Source organism: Lonchura striata, chromosome 3 (assembly GCF_046129695.1).
Source record: "Lonchura striata isolate bLonStr1 chromosome 3, bLonStr1.mat, whole genome shotgun sequence".
NCBI classification, from domain to species: Eukaryota; Metazoa; Chordata; class Aves; order Passeriformes; family Estrildidae; genus Lonchura; species Lonchura striata.
Window position 1 is genome coordinate 99,285,590 of NC_134605.1, and position 20,039 is coordinate 99,305,628.

Here is a 20,039-nt window from a genome sequence, read left to right on the forward strand (position 1 = left end):
ACCAGTCCACAGATAGTACCTCACATATCTCAATCTTTTATTAAGTTTTAAAATGTTGTGTCTTGGTGAATGCTAGAAAATAAGAATGATTTGTTTTTTAAATTTAAGTAACTTTTGCAAGATATTAATAAAACTAATTTGTTTCAATCTGCACCTGCAGGAACCTATTGAAACCAATGAAAATTGCAGGTGGTCAGAGTCCACCCTTCCAGAGAGAGCTGCTGTCACTGTAGGTGTCCTAATCTTGTAATCTTTCTTCCAAGACCCTGAGCAAGATACCACTAGAGCTAGAGAGTCACACACAATATTGGTTTATGGCAATAGGTTAAAATAAAGGCAAATGCCTGGGTACTTGAGCATATTCTGGCTTGATGCAATCTTGATGCAATTTAGCAGCTATTCCAGCTAAACTTAGACATTGATAACAGAGGTCCCCTGATTTGGAACAAACCAGGTATTTCCTTCTTGGTAATGCCTCTGACACCCTGAATTTGGGCAAGTTTTGATTTTTAGGGACCTTTGTAGCGGCATGCAAATGGCCATCAAATGCCACTGATTCTGCTGGGTGAGGTCTGGCACTAAAAGCTTCCTTAATTTCCATAGGCCCCTGCTGGACTCTTTCCTCACTGATCTGATTCCTAGCCAGAGCATAAACCAGAACATAAACCCATTGACTGCAAAGGAGGGCCACTGAAAAGGCCTGGCCTTGTTTATGCACATGTGTGTTTTACCTCTAATGGAAAAGAAACGTGGCAATTGTTCATGTTGGTAATTGTTGGTTTTGGTAATGGCTGTCCTTTTTCATCTACCCCCTTTGAAATATCAATTAGCTTTCTTGCTTCTTCTCTGATGAGCTAAACAGGGTGGCCTTCCTGGAGGAGGATTCAATCAACATGCAAATATCAAATTATATGGAGAATAGATGACGCCTCTGTCTCAGCCTTTGTGAACTTAATTCATAAAGCGTCGTAAGCAAAATAATTGCTTCTTTTTTGAGTCTGTAATTGCCAAGTACACTATATTTGCTGTTCAGGAAGAAATTATCACTGTGCTATCAGATAAAAATCTGGAGCTAATGGGAAACACAAAATTTAATGTCAGGGAAATACAAAACAAGGTCATGTAATTTCTGCACATAATTATGATAGTGTAAGGCCTAATTCTGCAAGACCATGAAATTCATCCACTGAACAGAAGTCCTGATAAGACAGGTAATTCTAGGAGTGGATTCCTATTTAAATAACAATTGTGAATAACATTCTTAACTAGACTTAAGTTGGGATAAAAAGGCATTGTGGTAAACATTCAGATAAGGCACATTAGATTTGATCATAAGATGCATATGTAGATAATTCTTTAAAAGTTTCAGGGAGTCAGCTGACTTGTTTTTGTCACATATAGCTCTTTAAAGCAAAATAAAAGAGACTGATGATTAGGGAGATAGTATCTCAGTTGCTAATTTGTGGCAGAATTTGAGAGCAGATGTTCTTACCCCAGATCAGTGATGTAGTACAATCAGGCAGGTTTCTTTTGACTGTGGTATTTTTGTGGATAGACCAGATCAAGGAGATGGAACTTCTCTTGAAAAGCAGATGAAACATGTAAAACCAAAAAATACCCCACCTTTTAAGCAAAGAAAATGTGACTAGAGCAACAATGTAAAGGAAGGGTGTTTAATGCTGAACTCTCATGTGCTGAACTTGCCAAAGCAAAATACCTGTAATGCTGTTACCAGCTTCAAAGCCTTGCGTTGGTAGCGTTGCCCCCCGAGTTAATGCAGTGCTCCTGCAATAGTTCAGGCAGCACAACACTGACAAAGCTGATTTTAAAAAAAAATATTAAATGAGGAGGAGAAAAAAAAAATACCTCTTAATGCAAAACAGGAATAAGTAATGGCATGAGATAAAATAAGAGGTAAGGACTAGACTTCTGTGCAGGTTCTGCCCGTCACGGGATGTCCTGGAGCAGTTCAGAAAGGACCATGCCCATCCCTGGGGTCAGCACCCAGCAGGCAGCAGGAAGGGATAACTGGATAATTGCAAGTGCACGAGGAGTGTGAATGAGTGGGGACAGGTGGAATCACAGCTGTGGCAGGAGCACTGCTGGAAGCACTTCCCCTGCCCAGCTCTCCCAGCCCTGGCAGCTGCTAGCAAAGGGACCAGGCTGGCCACACTTCACGTGGCTTGGCCCTTGGGGATGACAAGGTGAAGTGCTTTGCAAGGGTGAGAAAAGGCCTCAGGTGTCTGTGTTCACATCAAAGGAGACAATCTGCCACAGCAGCTGGGAGCCAGTAACTGAGGCAACTTGGTGCCCAGCACTGAGCTCACGTGTCATAGTGCAGAAACATGCTCCGTCTTTCCATGTATGATGCCTTGATGTGTCATAGTTGCATTCCTTCTGACAGGAGGCAGAAGCACCTCTTTTACTCTGCTTTTGTTGCCACTTGACACAGTTCATGGAAGTGAACATGGTTGTGCCTTGGACTAGGTGAGGGAGTAAGCAAGCTCTGCCACAAATGCTGCCAACTGAGAAGTAAGATTATCCCTTGGAGAGAGATTTTCATTGCTATTAGATAAATCTAGTTAGGTTTCCTTGTGCTTACATTTATGAGCATGCTTGAATGAAGAAAAGACATACTCCTTTTTCAGGATTCTCCTGCTGCCTAGGCACTCTGTGTCTCTGCTGCTTTTCTCCCATGTGTTGGTAGCTGCTGGGAGCAGCCACAGCCTTTGCCAGCTGAAACTGCAGCTTCTCACACAACAGGACCCCAAGCCAGGGCATCTGGATGCTATCATAGGGTCAACAGCAGCCTATGGGTGGAGTCACACAACATAAAATTTGGGAAGAAGAGACGTTAATATGGGACATCTACTGTTGCACTCCTGAATTTCAGAAACTGATACCTTCTGCATACACATGCTGCCCTGTAACTGGGATTATTGACAGGATTGACAGTGCTCTCATAGTATCGGCGTGACATTGCAGTAATCTTCATCTCTTTCATTACCAGCTCCAGAAATAAAGGATATCTTATGTTGGCATCTGCATTATTTGCAAGATGTTCTCACTATTCATCACAATAATTTTGTTTCTTGTCTCTTTCCTCTTCTCCCCTTCTGTGTATAAATGCAGCATATTATCTAGGTTCCATGATATTTTTTCTCTTATTGTTTCTCAGAATTGTATTTCCACATAAGACTGACTATGCAGTCTGATATTGCTTCCTTTATGAGAGTATTAGATTTCTCAAGAGATGAAATATGGACACTATTAGATGGCATTGACTTTTTTAAAGCTGTAAGTAGTGGCTGATAAAATCAGTAACACAGATCATTTTAAGTGACCTTTCATCCTAATAATTCTTTGGCTTTGTCTGATACGGAAATTAATTTTACATAATGTGAGAAGATATATGTATGAGTCTTGAAAGAGCATATTTTCTTCTGAGTTACTGAAACTTGCAGCTGTATTTTCTCTTTGAAGTTTGTGTCATTCTCTGTGGTAAATGACTGAAGATGCTCTCTGTCTGTGTTAAAATTTTGTGCAGTGGAAGATGTGGCTAATGTGAGATGGAGGTATTGTGGTCACACTGTGAGAGTTTTATCACTCCATGAGGGTCTGCAGGAGGCCATCTATGGCTGACCCTGCTTGCCTGTTTGAAGGTGGGTGTTTGCAAGGGTTCATTTTCAGAGACAGCAACACCTCAACCACAGTGATGTCAGTAAGGCTGGTGTTGTGAAGGCGGAGTGGCAAAGGGGACTCTGCAGTGCTGGAGTCCTCTCCAGGGCTGTGACAGCAGCTGGAGAAAGCGAGTGTGGCTGAGGATGAGGGTGGTGGGATGAAGCTGCCTGCCCAGGGATTGCGTTGTGCAAAGAGCAGCTTGTGATCTTCAAGGAGAAAGGTTTGCATAAGGAGCTGAAAAAAGGTCCAGCAGATCCATAACCTGGAGTTATTGGGTTTTCTCCATTTACCGTGGATGGATGGGTAGAATAGATCCCCAAATCCAGAAAAGCCAATGCCCCAGCCTCCCCTGGAAAGGAGCTGCAGGTACTCACTAAGTGGAAGACTCCAGCTCCCATCCTTGTCCAGAGACCATTGTCTCTGTCTGCACCTGTGAAAGAAGACTGCGTTGGGAAAAGCATCCTGTGGCACTGGGACTGGGGTGGGAATGGAGTCAGAGAGTGCAGCTCCTGCTGCTGCTGGAGAGGGACTAATGGCACCTCCTTTATCTGCACCATGGATATGGAAAGAGTGAGCTGGGGGAAAGCTGTGCTTGTGACAGAGAAGTGATATTGTTGATTCATATTGTTGTAGCATTCAGAGGGCAACTTTTGGGTGTCTGCTGTGTTGAATGCTGGGTGAACATGTAATTGCCATCAACAAATGAGAGCAAATGTCAGTTTTACTTTGAGGTGAGAACCCCCTTTAATTGAGGGTAAACTATAGCCATGAAAGGCTCAAATTACTTGAAAATTTTATGTTCTGCAGTATGGTGCAGTAATACAGAAAAACATCTTTTGTGGATGTAACACATGGAGCTGTAACACATGACCATTGAAGGGCTTCCATCAGCTTCTGACTCAATCTTTCATTTTTTGTCTTTCAGAACCTGTAACTGGGCATTTTAAAGGGGCTAAACATGACTGCTGGCACCAAAATTTGACTTTATTTAACGGCATTTGAGGTAAACCTTGTTTAGTATCTAATCTTTTATTTTACTAAATAGGAAGATTATTAGTAGTAACTTGTATTTCATTACCTTTTCTCTGTGCTTCCAGACTCTTGGAGGAGAAGAACATTTAAATTCTCACAGCTGTGTGAATTTAGAATTACTAAACAATTTCCATTCTCAACTCCTGTTTTCAGTTGATTCTCCCTTGTCAAATAAGATTGAATCCAAATTAATTACATGTTATACTACCTATCCCAGGGGTTGGTGACTTTGCAAGCTTCAGCAAATTTGATCCATCAAATTTGGAAAAAGCCTGACACAAACCAGTTTAATTTCCTTAAGCCAGAATTCTTGGAGCTCTTTAGCCTGAACTGCAGTGCCTCATTTTGGAGCAGGAAATGAAGCTCAGTAGGAGGGTTTGATTTACAACTGGATCAGTTTTCAGTTTTCCCTCTCCTCAAATCTGGCCAAGACATAAACCTCTGAAAAACAACTTCACTATTTCACTTGCACTTTAGCTATATGGTGCTGAGGGTAAGTTCTCAGATGATTTCATCTCTGGACTTAAGGCTCCAGCCCAACATCATCTCAGGAACTCTTCCTCTGTAATTGGGCATTGGAGCCAAGGATGAAGGAATGCCACCCTTGCAGTTCAAGCATATGGATGCATAAGGCAAAGCTGTGAAAAGCAGGTGGAGACAGACTAGTGAGTGGAGAACAGATGTAGGGATAGACAGGGTAATCTGGATGGTAGGAATAGGAGCAGGGCAAAAAAGCTGAGTAAGGAGCTGGGATATGAAGCTAGAGAAGACAGTGGGGAGGCAGGTGGGTTGTAATCAATGGAACATATGTCCTTCTAAGATCAAATTCAGGATGGGTGAGTTTCTTCAGAATCTTCCCCAGCAAATGGACTGAAAATAATATCAACATTTTTAAATTCACATAAAATGTGAATGTCCTCCTACATAGAAGGCAAGGGTTTGCTGTCAGCTCCATGAGCTGAGTTTGAAGGGATTCACAGATTGAAGCAGCCCAATTTGGTAAGGACTGCTTTGGGGTGGAGCATAGAGGTGATTTCAGTGCCTCATACGCACAAGAGATTATAGTGCTAGTGCATCAGAGTGAGCCAGAAAAGCACTGAGACATTTCAGTACAAGGTCTCCTCAGTCACTGTGTGGGACAAGTCACCACAGAGGAACACTGCTGCCATATTAAGCATATTAGTCTCTAGTGATAGCATTTGAACAATACCATCAGAATGCTGGCAGACATGTTTCAGAACACTCTAATATCTTGTATAATATCAGCTAAGGAATGAATTGCTTTTCCAAGCTTCATCAAGAGAACTGGGTCAGATTGGCAGAGCACATACTGCAGGGTACGTGACACTTCTAAGGAGAGAAGTACAGGATACAGGATATACTGAATTTAATACCTTTTGTATTAACCCTGACAGCAGAAAACAGCTCTGTGTGCTTCTGTGCTAGACCTGAAGTGATCCATTCCCCATACATGCTGAACCCTAGCACTTATTGCCATCTGGGTTAAGGGTCTGCTTTTCTCCTCGAGAAAAGGACTGTGAAGGGTTGACAGCATTTGAGCAGGGTTGATGCAGAGACATAATTAAAGGAGAAGGCAGGTATTAAAATTAGTGGGTAGCCACAGGGCATTGATCACAGGAAAGTGACAGTCCTGCAGCTGGAGCACAGACAGCATGATACCTTGGCTGGGAGAAGAAGTGAAAAGCTGGCAAAGTGAGGGATGTAGCTGAGACATGAAGGAAGAAGGATTGGGATGGGGGGTGTGTGTGGAGTGTTTTGTGCTTCCATTTAGTGCCAGGGAGATGTGAGCAGCAGTATTTCAGTTGTAAGTGACTGATGCAGGCTTGGTTTGAAGAAGTACCCTTGAATCTCTGCAAAGTATTTTTTGGAGGTAACATTTGCAAGAGCAATACATTTTCAATACAAGATCAGTGCTCTCAAATCCAACTGAGGAGGCTTTTGTAGAAGATGATTCACCTTGCAGGGAGATCAGGTGCACCTTTGTTGGGGAAGTAGGGCCAGGAGACCATTGAGCAGTGTCAGCAGACCCCCAGAGCAGCAGCTGAGGGACTGTTGGCTCTCAGACCTCTCTTGAGTGCAGTTATGACATTCCTCCAGGGAAGGAACCTCTCCTGTGCTGCAAATTACATCCTGACTTTGACCACCTTGATGGGGTGTAATACAAACCATCCTATGGGTCACTGAATGATCGTTTGTAGACTGTTAAAAATATGAATTTGGAAGAGCAAGCTCAGTTAATTGAATTTACTCATTTGGAAATTTTTCCTCAAGCCTTGTTTGAGATCTGCATGCATTTAGTATATGCATGTCTTGTAAGTGCCAGAAGAAAATGAATATGCAGGTCATGAAACAGACCTTTGGATGGCCTCTCATTTAGGGAAGTGAAGGGATATTTCAAGCAAGGCTGAAAAGTTTCCCTCCAGGGCAATGCTTTTCTGGTAGAGATGGCTTAAACTGTCCTTTTTGATCACCATATCAATACAAAGAAGTGTGTTGGGGTCTTACTTTTAAAACCCTCAAATACTAGATTTACCAAAAACACATAATGTAACAATTTAATGTTAATGATATATTAATGTAAATTTCATATTTAGTGCTGCCTCACCTGTACTTGGACTGAGACTAAAACAAAGCAGTTCCTTGGCCCTGTCCCCTTCAGTCTCAGCCCCCAGCTGAGACCAAGCTCAGGGTTTCATTCCTGCAGAGTGAAAGGAGAAGTTGGCCTAATGTGGACCTGGGCAGTGTCTTGATCCCTCTAAATCCAGCAGAGCCTTACAGATATTGTGCATAGCACTGTGGGCTTTTTCTTGCCTTGCAAAGGTCTGCATTAGAGAAACGTGCCTCGGGACACATTTTCAGGGAAGAAGTAATGTGCTCAATATACCCAGAGAACTTAGAATTCATCCCTAAGTAACACTTTCCTGAAGACAGTTTCCATGGGACATTTTCTTTGAGTACTAATGATCTACCTTGGAAATATGATTCTACAACTTTACTCATGTTCTTCATATAAATAAAAGAACACAAATTATGAACTTTGGAGTCTGAGTCAGGGCAGATAGGTAACACTTGAGAGGGTTTGCCAACTGTTTCTCTTGCTGGCTGCATCGTATTTCTATAAATGCTGGTTTCAGTGTTGATACCATCAACATAGGCCTAATGAAGCAACATTGTGTTGAGAGAAGGAAAAAAAGAGAGAAGGAAAAAAAGCTTCCGTTTGGAGATGAAATTCACTTTTCTTTCTTCTTCTAATCTCATTGGTTTTGTATTACTCATTTAATTCTGTGGTCACTTTTCAAGATCTCCTGCAGGGGATTTTGCCTCCTCTTCTCTGGTAAGGTTATGCAGGAATTTTCCACCTGTGTTCAAGTACTGAGCAAATATGAAATTTAGAAATGAAATATCTGTCTTTTTAAAAGGTGAGAGAGACATCTTTGCACAGAGTTGCAGGAAATGATAGATGAAGTTTGGAAGGTTGTTATAAACATGAGTGGTGCTGCTGCCTGATCTATTTGTTATGTACTTAATTTGTGGCTTAGTTTTAAATGAAGCTAAATGCCAGGTGTCAATCTAGCTCAGAAATGGTAGAAAACCTGGGATTCTGGCTGCAGAACTCATGTTGCTCAAGGCAACCTGCATTAATAGTCTAAGGTAGCCCATCCTGCTTTTCCTACAGCACACAGTCAGCCATTAGGGTGATGTATATGCTACTGTCTACTGTAAGTGTTGGTGATACTTTCCATGTAGAAAATGCCATCAGTGTGACAGATACTCACTGCCAACACATCAAAATGGAAAGCCTGCTGCAATTCAAATAGAAATACCCTGGGAGGTTCTCAGCTATGTTGAATTAAGGCTGGAATAATAGATCAAATGTTTTTTTTCTAAGCTTAGTTAACCATGAGAACAGGACACAGCTGTGAGTCCCTTTAAGGCAGTACACTTGTCTGCCAAGTTAGAAGGCAATTATTCCTCATAAATCTGTCTTTTTAAATCCAAGCAGATCGATTGTCTCGTCCATCCTTTGCCTATGCAAGCACCCAGACAGGCTCTTTTAGCACCACCTACAACTAAGCACCCCTCTTTTCAGGAGAGCCACACCATGGAGGTGATGGAAGTCCTGGCAGCCCTACATATTCCTTTATAATGAAGGATGTAAAGGTATGTTCATTTTGCTCACATTTTTAGTGCTTTAAAAAAGAAGTCTCTGTTCTGGTTTTAAGCATCATCTTGGCTTTAAATATCTGACCTCTATACAAAGAAATAAAATACTTCTAAAATTGTGTTGCCTAGCTAATAGGCAGAAAAGTGTTGCAAGAAGACTGGGTAGTTTCCTTAGGTCCATGTCATGGTTGCATCAGTGTAGAGCTTCCAGAGCTGCACTAAAATTGGCTTGGTTACAAGACAATCATCTCCTAATAGCCCTATTTTGCCAAATCACCCAGGCTCTGAAAGTCAAAATGGCTTCTGCCCTTCCTGGTGACCTGTAATCATGGGTAGACATCCAGCAGATTCAGTGAAAGAAAAAACATTTTGGTGCAGTTTTAAGCAAAGCCTACATAAAAATACGTGCTCATTTTGATCTGAGTAACACACTGGTGATTTTCACTTTTTTTTTCTTCTTTCAGTTAGGGAGAATGCTTTTCAGTATTTGCAAAGTGCATTTTTAGATTGTTCTGACTACAGCTATTACTGCTATGGTGTGTCTTCTCTGGCTGACATTTGGCCCTAAAACCCCAACAAATGCTATAACAAAGTGAGAAGAGTTGGCATAAATTGTTCTCTCCCATGCTGCAGTGGCACAGCAATGAAAGAAAGGAAGTTCATTTTATTTTTCTTTGAATTATAATTTAAAGAACATATTGATATATGTATCTTTTCTGTTATCATGAAAAAAAGCAAGGAAATGAGGTATTTGTCCTTATTAACAAGCCTCCAGACAGAATCCAGCAGAAGTGAGACAAGGAGAGATGAGGGGTGGGATGTGGTGTGGAACAGATTCAGCAGCAAGCCCTGGGCCAGCTGCTTGGTGGCACTGGGTATGACTGGGGCAGCCTGGAGACACGCCCTAATCAGAAAATACAATGGGAAAGTAAATGTAAATATAATTGGAATGTAAATGTAAATACAGTGGGAAAGTATGTTCTAGGTATGAAAAAATATGGGAAATTCTGCTGGCACTTAGGAAATTTCTGATTTAATTCTGTTGGCATCATAGAACAATCCTCCAGCTCTTAGTCCCCTCTATGATCACAGTATGACCAACTTAAAAATTAGGTGATATTGTTCATACCCTCATTCCACTGAATTTTTAAACTCTAGGATAGAGAAAACATTGCTTCCCTGGATAACATGACCAGTGGTGGACTATTCACCCTCAGGATGAAAATACCTTGCTTGATTCCCCTGCTGCATCTCTGACTACTCTCACTTGTCTTTTTGAGGTGTGTATCTGTGAAGAGGTGAAGCACCTTTTGAGATGCTTTGTCCTTCCCTGTAACCCACCATGCTGTTAAGCAGCAGGAGGCTGCTTGCCTCCAAAAAAGCAAATTAAGAAATTAAGACTGAGCCAATATATACATAATAGTTTCTGGGAGATTAAAAGGCCACATGAATCTCAATTTGTGAATCATTTCTGCTGCAAAAGCAGAACAAATTCATGAAAGTGAACAGCTTGGAATTGGCACTTCCAGAACAGGAATTTGAGGGGGTTTTCTTTAATCTTGACTTTGAAGAGACTTAAGAGATTGACAAAGAATGATGGAAGAAAGAAGGGTTAAACAACCTGGAGGCTGAACAGAAACACTGCTCTTATTTTGAACCATCAGTAATTTGTTGTTTATATTTCAGCTCCACACAAATGGAGAGAAAAGCTATGAGCATTACCTTCTCGGGTCCAGAGGATGCCAGAGCAAAGCCTGCTGGTGACTTCATGGGGGCTTTTTTTAAAAGTGCTGAGGTATCACTGGGCTTAGATAAGAGGACTTCCACTTTCTACCAGCATCTCCACTGCAGTGTTGAATTACATTTTTAAACTGTGAAAATGTGGAAAACTGCAGCTGTGAATCCTCTGATAAATCACAGACAAACAGGGCTAGAAAGAGTCACAAGGGCTCATTTAATTTTTTCTGCAGCCTCAAGGCAGGTTGTACCACTTCATCATTTCTAACCACCCCCTGTCTGACCTGTATGTAGGATGATGGGAATTTCAATCTCCCTAACTGCTGTTCTTACCTGCAGGATTTTTTTTTCCCCATGCATGCTCTGAATTTTTTCTTGCTTTAATTCAAGCTCATTGCTCCTCTTATGGTAGACATCCATTTATTACAACATTTTTTGTAGATGGAGGATTATGTTTCCCTTCAGGCTTCACATATTTAGGCTAAACCCCTATTCAGTCAGCCTCTGCTTCTGGGGTGTTTTCTGCCCCTGCTTGGCAGCTGTGCTCTCTGCAAGCTCCACTCCTCAAGACACAGCACATCACTCTGTCTGGTGTGGAAGGGTAATTTCCCATTGTATGGGCTCTTCTCCTGCTATATCCACACTAGAACATCTATGTTTTGAATTGTCATTCTGCCCTTTTCCTGCCCATAGCTCCCACTTGCTTTGCTTTATCCATAAGCTTACAGGCATACTTTCTGTTTCTCCATCATCTGAACCCTCAGCAGATGCTCTTCCCTTTAATTGACCCTAATGTTTTCAGACACAAGGGAAAAATATATGGTGCTTTACCTGCCATCCACTTTAGAGCCCTAAAAAGCTGAGTTTCGGAAAAATGGATTTTGTTCCCTTTGGAGCAGGAACCCCACAGCAGAGCTGGATGCATTTTTGGCTGATACAGTAATTCTTGCTTCCTCTCTCCATTTGCTTCATGTTGTGTCAAATAACTCCTGCACTTGAAAATGAAGGAGAAGATATCTGCTTATAGTACATACCCCTCTTGTGCACATTGAATGGCAGTGGCATATAGGAGAGCCTTTTGCTTTGGAAGATACCAATGCTCTTCATGAATGAAGTCTCTGGAAAATCAAAGTTCACCACTATAAAATGAGCTCTTGTTTGATAATGTGCTTTGGCAGTGCTCAGTAACTTTGTACTGGTAAGGAATAATGCCATAACAGGGAGCTTGTGGAAACAGGAGCTGACACAGGACAGACCCCTCTGCCAATTCACATGTGTCTTCAGTCAGGAGGTATGACTGGAAGTGCCTGGTCCTGTGCCAAACAGGACACTGGACAATAAAACAGCTCCTCTGAAGTAGTGATAATCTCCTTGGTGGTCTGTGAGTAGCCTGCCACTTCTGGCTTTCATAAAACTGAATTCTCAGGTGATCTGCTGCTGTTACTAAGAAAAAGCAATAAACTCCTGGCTCTCTGTGGATATGCTCTTTTACCAAAAGACAACAAATAAAGGCAGAGTTAGTCTGCAGGACCCTGTGCAGAGTCTTGTGAAGCTCTCTGAGATGCTGAGGGCTCTGGGATTGCATGTCTGGCACAAACCAGTCACCCAACACTGGCTTCTCCAGCACTTAGTGAAAACATGTCCAGTACACAGCCTGGCTGCATGTGTTTGCACATAAACTAGAAAACTCCCACCACTCCGTACCTGAGAGGAGTGAGTTAAATGGGCAGTCCCAAAGATTCAACATCTAACTAGGCACAGTAATGACTGGCTTTAAACCTAGGAAAATGAAAGAAAATGTCTGTGTTCGCTTGCTGATGACTCAGGGCTCAGGGTTAATGTTTTCAAACTTGCCATGAAAAATATGGATTGGAATTATAACTGGTTAGGAAATTGAAGGTCTGTGTCTGCAAGCAACACATTAATTCCAGCATCTGGGGCTTTTAAAAAAGCCTATATGTGATATGGTCTGCAAAATAATGGGGATTTTATGAACTACTGGTAACACAGTAGACATGGCAGTGGAAGCAGTGTAGAAGGGAAACAGGTTAAACTAGCATATAACAAAATATTTCAGAAAATATCACTCCGTATTTACACCTGGGGCATGAATGTTAACCTGAAACAAATGTACTCCTTTATTTTATGCCTTCCCTACCAAACGGTGTTATTTTAGATTTCTACTCCATCAAGTTATCTGGTAGGGGCTGCTTTCTCTCCCTGGGCTGATCCCACCCCAGGAGGAGCTGTCTGTAAGACTATGCAATTCTGCCAAGTCTGAATTTGATCCACTATGCTCAGTTGTCCTACTAATGCATCTGTCTTGGGCCCAAGTGCTCTCCTGGTTTGAACTATAATTATCCTAAAACTAGATTTTTCTAAATTTCATTCCCTTGTAGCTTTTTATAGTTCTGTGAATTAATTATTCAGAGCTGTAGAAGTTCTCAGCAGTGCTTTTCCATAGCTTTTATGGACATGGATGCATTTCACTCATGTAGAGCAGAGCATGCGCTAGAACTTCAGATGGGGACAAGGGACTTTGTCCAAATGTCAAACATGCTGAGTTCAGCACGTTCTCCTCTGACACCATCTTCTTGAATCTTCTGAGGCATAGATAATCTCAGAGGCTGAAAGTGTCTGTATTTCCTCCCTGGCTTTTTGCAGCTTTAAACTCTCCCTTTTCCTGTTACAAGTTGATGCACCTGTAGCACTGCGGGGCAGGTGGGGCTGCTGTGAGCATGAGGACCAGTGTGGCTGCAGAGCTGAGCACTGCCAAAACCACCTCCACATTTTGGCTGGGATGGGGGTGAAGTGCAGCTGGGATGCAGTGGAGACTGGAGGACACAGAGTTCTAGCCTGGAACCAGAAGCTGGGGAGAAGTCAGCAATCTCATTTTGCTGCTGAGAGAGAGTGGATGTGTGTTTGGGGATGGCCGGGTTCTTGGGAACATGTGAGAGGAGTCTCTGGGATGCAGGCTGGGGAAGATGTGTCCAAATAAAGCATAAAGCTTTGTTTGAATTTCACTTGAGCAGGAAGTTAGCAGGAATATTTGGTGGTTGAGGCATCAAATCACAGACCTATTGGGCTGCTACTGGCACAGCTCTTCTGGCTTGCTCAGCTAGGTCTGAGCAGTCCCCAGAGTAGGTGTGTGGGGAGATGTGTCCACATGGAGGTGTTGCTCCTGCCCTCAACAGGTTCACCTCATCTTCCCAGGCAGTTGCAGCCCCTTCATTCATTGCACCCTTTTCCCTGGAAAGGCCATTCTCACACTGGGAATTTCCATCACACAGAGCAGTGAAGGGAAATGTCTGTGCTGCCAGGCTCTGAGCAGGACCCTGGTTTCCCTGCAGAGGCAACACAGCAGCACCAGCAAATGAGATTGAGCCTCTTCTGCCTCCCACATCCTCCTTTGGGTAAATGCAGAGTGTGTACTTTAATTAGTGATGATACATGAGGGAGACAGGAGATGAAGCAACATTCAAATTAAGTATCTGCAGAGCTGGTAAGAAGGTAAATATGAGCTCCTAGACTTGGGGGATTTTCCTTAGTCCCTTCTTTTGCCGCAACAGTTTTAATTCAAAAAGCAAACAAATCATTGTTGCAATATTTTTTTTCTACCAAAACACACCTTTGAGGTCCACCTTCACAGGCTTCTGAGCTTTATGGCAGGGTGGGCTGGTGGGGCTCCCACTGAAGCTGGGGGCCAGGCACAGCATTGCATCAGGCAAAGGGTTGTTGCTTCCATGCTGCAAACCTGTAGTGAGGGTGGTGGACTGACACCTGCACGATACCACCAACCTCCTGCAGCAGAGCACCCCTTGACAGAGGCAAACCACAGCAGGTTTGGAGCTTTTCCTCAGGAGCAGAGGCTTCAGTGACTGCCAGCTAGCCTGAGTCTTCTCTCCATGCCTTTGCTATGTCAGGGGAGCTGTGAGGACACCTCTGCATGTATTTCTGCTCCCATGATCAGGAATCACTGCTCACAGCTGTGTACTTTGTACCACTGCTCATCCTGGGACATCTGAACAGCTCATACTTCACACTGAGCATCCTCTTTCCTGCTGTCATGGGTGGGCCTTCAGACTGAAACTGGGTGGGATGCTGAACACAAATATTACACAGATGCCAGAGGGATAAATGAAAGCTTATTGAAGAATAAGTTAACCTTGCATTAATTTTTTTTTTGAAGTGCTAAACTTCCTTATATGCCTTATATGACAGATTTTTGTTTGCTTTTGTAACTAATACAGTATTTAATTATTGGACAAAGCATGTTTCATAGGAAAATACATTTTTTTAAACCATTTTGAACTGATAAACAGCAAGTATTCACACCCCCTTTGCTATGATTTCACTTTAATAATGATTTTGGTGTTTCAGTATGAGTCAGGCAACAACAGAAGAATTGCTGAAGAAATTTTGCTAAAAACCTCTCTGAAAAAACAGTTATGAGTCAGAAGAAGCACAACTGGATTTTACTGGCTTGGGACTGGCTTGCTTGGATCTGTAATTTCAGAAACCAAATTCCACATCTGGAGCTGTCTACAGTTTAGCTATTAATAGGATGTCTGTGGTTTTATTTCAATGCCACCACTGGGAATCAGAACCTGCCCTGAAGAAGGGGTGGCTGCCAGTGGCCACTGATGCCAGGCACAGAGAACCCCACTACAACAGGAGATTTTCTGCAGTGATGACTCAAAACAAGCAGCTTTTTTTCCAGTGGAAAAATGCATTGTCAATGTGAAAGAAAAACATAATTAGCAGAGGCCAGATAAGGAAGACACTGGAAAACCCCACAAGCTCCAGAGTCCCTGCTTTTGCTTTCTGCCCCTGCCAATGTAATTTGTTTTACCTATCTTTTTGTTACCAAGTATTAAATTTATGTGCCATTAAAGGCTGGTTATTTCTGACAGGATACCAAAGAAAAGCAGCAGTTTTGTCATTTTTGGAAGATCATGTGTGGAAGGGCAGAAACTTGTTCTTTGCCTAGTTGAAGCCAAACTGTATATTTCTTAATCAAACTCCTACGGAAAGGTGACCCAGTCCAAAACTTTTAGGGATGAATCTAGTTTAGCAACTTATTGGATGCTCTTAATTATTTCTCAGTTTCTGTCAGCATAAAGGCATGCCTTTAAAACCCCTGCCAGAATAAATTTTGCTCAAATACCACCAGTATGGAGTAAAACCCTGAATTTCTCTTACTTGCCTGGATATAATTTGATATAAAACACCTGGTATAACACTAATATAAAAAAAATCTGTGATATTTGCATGGCAATCTGAACTCAGAGGAGCTGCTGTGGCTCCAATAAGCTGTGCCTTTGAATGCTGTCAGGAGGATCAGCTGAGCATGGCTGTACCTCGCCAGAGTACCAGTGGGATGCTGATAATAACACAGTGTGACACATTGCCCAGGATCCTTCTAGTGGGCTCCTTTATTGGATTATTGTCTGTTTGGAGAGGGGAACACATCCTCTGCTTGAAGCAGATTTGCTCATGGTTTGTGTTGTGGTAAAAGGTGATCAAACATCCATGGAAACTGTGAGCCTTTTTAGTTGCAAAGTTGCTGCCTCTCTCTGTTGGCTTTATAAAAAAAGTGCATGTTTTGGTAGAGCTGTGGCAAAGGTAGTGCAGGATGCTTGGCAAGGCTGGAAAGCAGCCTGCCCTGGGGAGAAGTCCTGCCATTCCAGCAGGAGTCCCCTAGCCTTGGCTGTCATATTGCTCTGGGTGAGCAGCCCCAGTTGAAGGATCTGCTCCCCTGTGTGCCTGCCCCAGTGGGGCTTTGTGGGATCACATGTTGGGTGCACCAGTTCCTGGGAAACACACAGGAATTTTTCAGGCCAGTGAGTAAATGTGGCTGTCTTCAATTCATGGGAAACCCACATGGATGTTTCAGGCCAGTGAGTGAATGTGGCTGTCTGCATGATTGGAATTAAGTGTGTTTTTCACTACTTGAAGTCAAAGCTTGAGTCAGGAGAATCGGGACATGCCTGCAAGAGCATGGAGGATCTGGTGATTATCTAAATGCATAATCAATACCCCTATTTACTTACTAGTGTGCATTTGTCAAATGTCCAACAGTGTGATTAAACTATTTAAGTATTTTCTTCAGGCATAAAGCAACCTTTCCAAAATTACTAACTTTTTTCTCATTGAAAATGTTGTTAATTAATACTTTTAGTGTCCTCCCCTGTGATTTGCTTTCTCTTAATTACCAACAGGAGCAATACAAGAGTGCTCCGCTGCCAGTGTCAAAATTAAACTGACTTTCTCCAAATTGCACTGACTGATCCACATGGCTGTGCCTTCAGGTAGTAAGCAGGAGACCTCAATCCCATGGGAAGTGCTGCTTTATGAGGCACTCTGTTTTCACAGAACCACAGATTGATTTGGGTTGGAAGAGACCTTTGAAAGTCATCTAGTCAAACAACCTGAAATAAGCAGGGACATCTTCAACTAGATCAGGCTGCTCAGAGCCCCACTGAACCTGTCCTTAAAAGTTCACAGGGATGGGGCATCCACCACATCTCTGGTAGATGTGCCAGTGTCTCACCACCCTCACTGTAAAACATTTTTCCTTCTATGTAGTCTGAACATGCTCTCTTTTAGTTTAAACCCATTGTCCCAAGTCCTGCAGCAACAGGCCATGCTAAAAAGTCTTTCTATAAGCCCACCTTAAGTATGGAAATGAATTTCAGTAATAAGTATTTCAGGGTGGTTTCATGCAGATGGGAGCAGCATGAGGGCATGGCTGTCACAGCAGTAAGGTTTGAGCCCTGGATGAGAAGTGCAAACATGGTGCAAAGTCCCTTAACCACAGGGTGCTGGGGAAGCAGCAATCCTGCTGCCAGTGGAATGCCCTGGCTTTTGCAGGGCTCTGGAAAGTGTCCCAGAGCACGCAGGCTGGAAGAGCACTACAGTACCATCTTGTTGGCTCCAGCATCCCAGGAAGCACTGTCAGATTTCTTTATTCTCTTTTGATCAGCCATATGAAAAAAAGTGGTCTCAGCAAAACTGAAAGTTGCTGTGGGGAAACACCAGGCTTAGAATATTATTTTTCATTGACCTGATTGAGCAAAAATACATGGCTTTACAAAAGCTTTGCAAGGCAAAAACTAAATTTCATTTAGACACACTAGTATTTTTTCAAACTTACTTTCTGACTTTTGCATTCTCCTGTTGTGTTTCAGAATAGAAAAATGTAACAGTATTGATACTTTCTGCTGCAGTGAAACTCTTAAATCTTCTTACTCTATTCCCCCTTTCTCAGCATAAATGTACCATGTTGAATGACAAAACCAGAGTTCTCTGTGTTACATCTCACAGAAACAAGTTTTTCAATGGCTACTTCTCTCTGTGAGAACTCATCCATTTCAAGGGCTCTCTGTTATTTTCTGCTCAGACAAATTAGACATGTCATTTTGTGTTTAGAAATTGCTGCTGCTGCCAGCATGAGGAAATAGCCTGGGTGGGAATGCCAAGCCCAGGTGGGAATGCCAAGCCCAGGTGGGAATGCCAGGGTATCACAGGCAGACACCCAATGCCCTGCAGCTCTGTCCCGATGGTGGATATGCTTGTGCAGGGACACTGTGGGACAACAGGGTTGTTGGTAGATGCAACTGGAAATAATCATGAGTGGGCTATGGAGTGTAAGAAATTCCAATTGTTTTGCTAATAGATGCAGCTAAAATGCTACTGGCCCCAAATTTTGTTTGATGATGAATCCCAGCAAATATTGTAGCAAACCCCACATCTGTAGCATATAGAGCATATCTCTAGCTCTAAAGCACCATAGCGAGAAATGAAGCTTTCACATTTTCTTTATTTAGCAAAGTCTTTCTCCTTTTGCGTAAGAAACTTTAATATTAAAATCTTGTCTAAAACACCTAACTTTAGTGTCTGACATAGCAACTGCAGCCTGGGAGGCAGAATCAGGTCCTTTTTAGGTTTCCATGTAATAAATGGGTAGACAACAGTAAATTAAATGAAAACGTGTCAGTTTAATTCATAAATTCTTCACCTCTGTCAAGCCTAATTTTTTTTAATATCTCCACCCTCAGTCTTTCTATTATGGGAGAGAAAAACCACGCAGCCAATTTTCCTTTATGTTGGTTTAATTGTTGCTCTTTTTGACTTTGAAAAGGATACCAAGTGTTCTCATATATGTAAATGTGCCTGATGGCTTTGGCTGTTCAAATACTGAGGGCCCCTGTAGGCATTGGGGTATCCCTGGGGCAACCTTAATACAAATGTAGGTAGAAAGTGCATTTTTTTATTTGTCCAGCTGTGCAGGCTCACATCTGCTGTAATCAGGCTTGCTGCCAATCATTGCAGCTCTTGCCATTTATTTTTCCTCTCAGGGGAAGAAAGCACCCAAGACAATCCTGCTAAGAGAAAGAAGAGCAATCATGCAAAGGTGGACTATTGACGCTATTTTTGTTACTTTATTTTTTCATCTATCTGATGTTACTGGCATAGTGGTAGGCATAGTAAGTAGGCTGGAGATGAAAAAGCATGCAAAAATTACACTAAATATTGTGTTGTAGCTACATTCTCTGAACACTCATTTTCCCTTGCTTTATGTTATATTATTCAAACTAGGCAAAGAGCCTTCAAAGGTAACTAGCAGATTTCCTTCTCCTGCCTCTCCCCACCCTACAAGGTCATCTAAAATAGGCCAGGGAAGTACACTAGAAAATACTGCAGGGAACAGGCTTGCTTTGTCAGGAAAATGCATTGTAAATGTCTAGCTGCTCTTTTTCACTTCCAGTTTCTGTGATCCAGATGACTGGCAAGACCCCTTGGCATATTTTTTTCAGTAGTACATTAAATACTAGGTCTGCCTGTTCAGGTGATGCTGCTTGCTTGTACAGAAGATAAGAACCATGGATGCAGCTGGCATTTCCCAAGTTATGTTTGCTTGGTTAGTCTGATTTGGAAATGCAAAGGAGCACAAAGAGGGGTTAAAGCTCTTAAACAAAGAGAGGGCAAAGGTTCAAGCCCCAGCATCTGGTAACAAAAATAGGAGGTTGTAGAGATGAGCATCTATATATTTATCACTGGAATTCAAAATTTATCAAAGCAAATGGTTCTGATAAAAATTTTTCCTTCTTATTTCCCCAAGCACCTGCCAACCAGCTTGGTTTTATCACAGATAAATAGCACTGGTTTATGTCCCCATTACTGTTCTCATTTGAATTTCTTTAAAGTGATCCCTCATTAAGGGATTTCCAAAAACAAGATTAAAAAAAAAAATTGCCTTTTCTTTTGAAACGCTGCTTTCTTCTTCATCAAAAATACATTGTGAGGAAGCTCAGTGTTGTAGGGGGTCTCAGGCCTGCTCCTCCAACCTCTCCTGCAAGCTTGTTCTTCAAATGGCCCAGCCAGGCAGGAGCTCCTTCCCA

At 42.3% G+C, this 20,039-nt stretch overlaps 1 protein-coding gene across 2 annotated transcripts in view; it reads left to right on the forward strand.

The window, feature by feature from the left end:
- Positions 1 to 4,611: 4,611 nt before the first annotated feature.
- The window catches only part of HPCAL1 (hippocalcin like 1), an 83,759-nt gene continuing 68,331 nt past the window's right edge, over positions 4,612 to 20,039 (forward strand). Inside the window, exon 1 of one of the 2 annotated variants that reach the window (XM_077782427.1) lies at positions 4,612 to 4,684. The gene's annotated coding sequence lies outside the window, so the exon portion shown is untranslated. Of the gene's footprint in view, positions 4,685 to 8,807; positions 8,896 to 20,039 lie in introns of those variants that run through there. The other variant, XM_021525417.3, reaches the window with a different exon arrangement.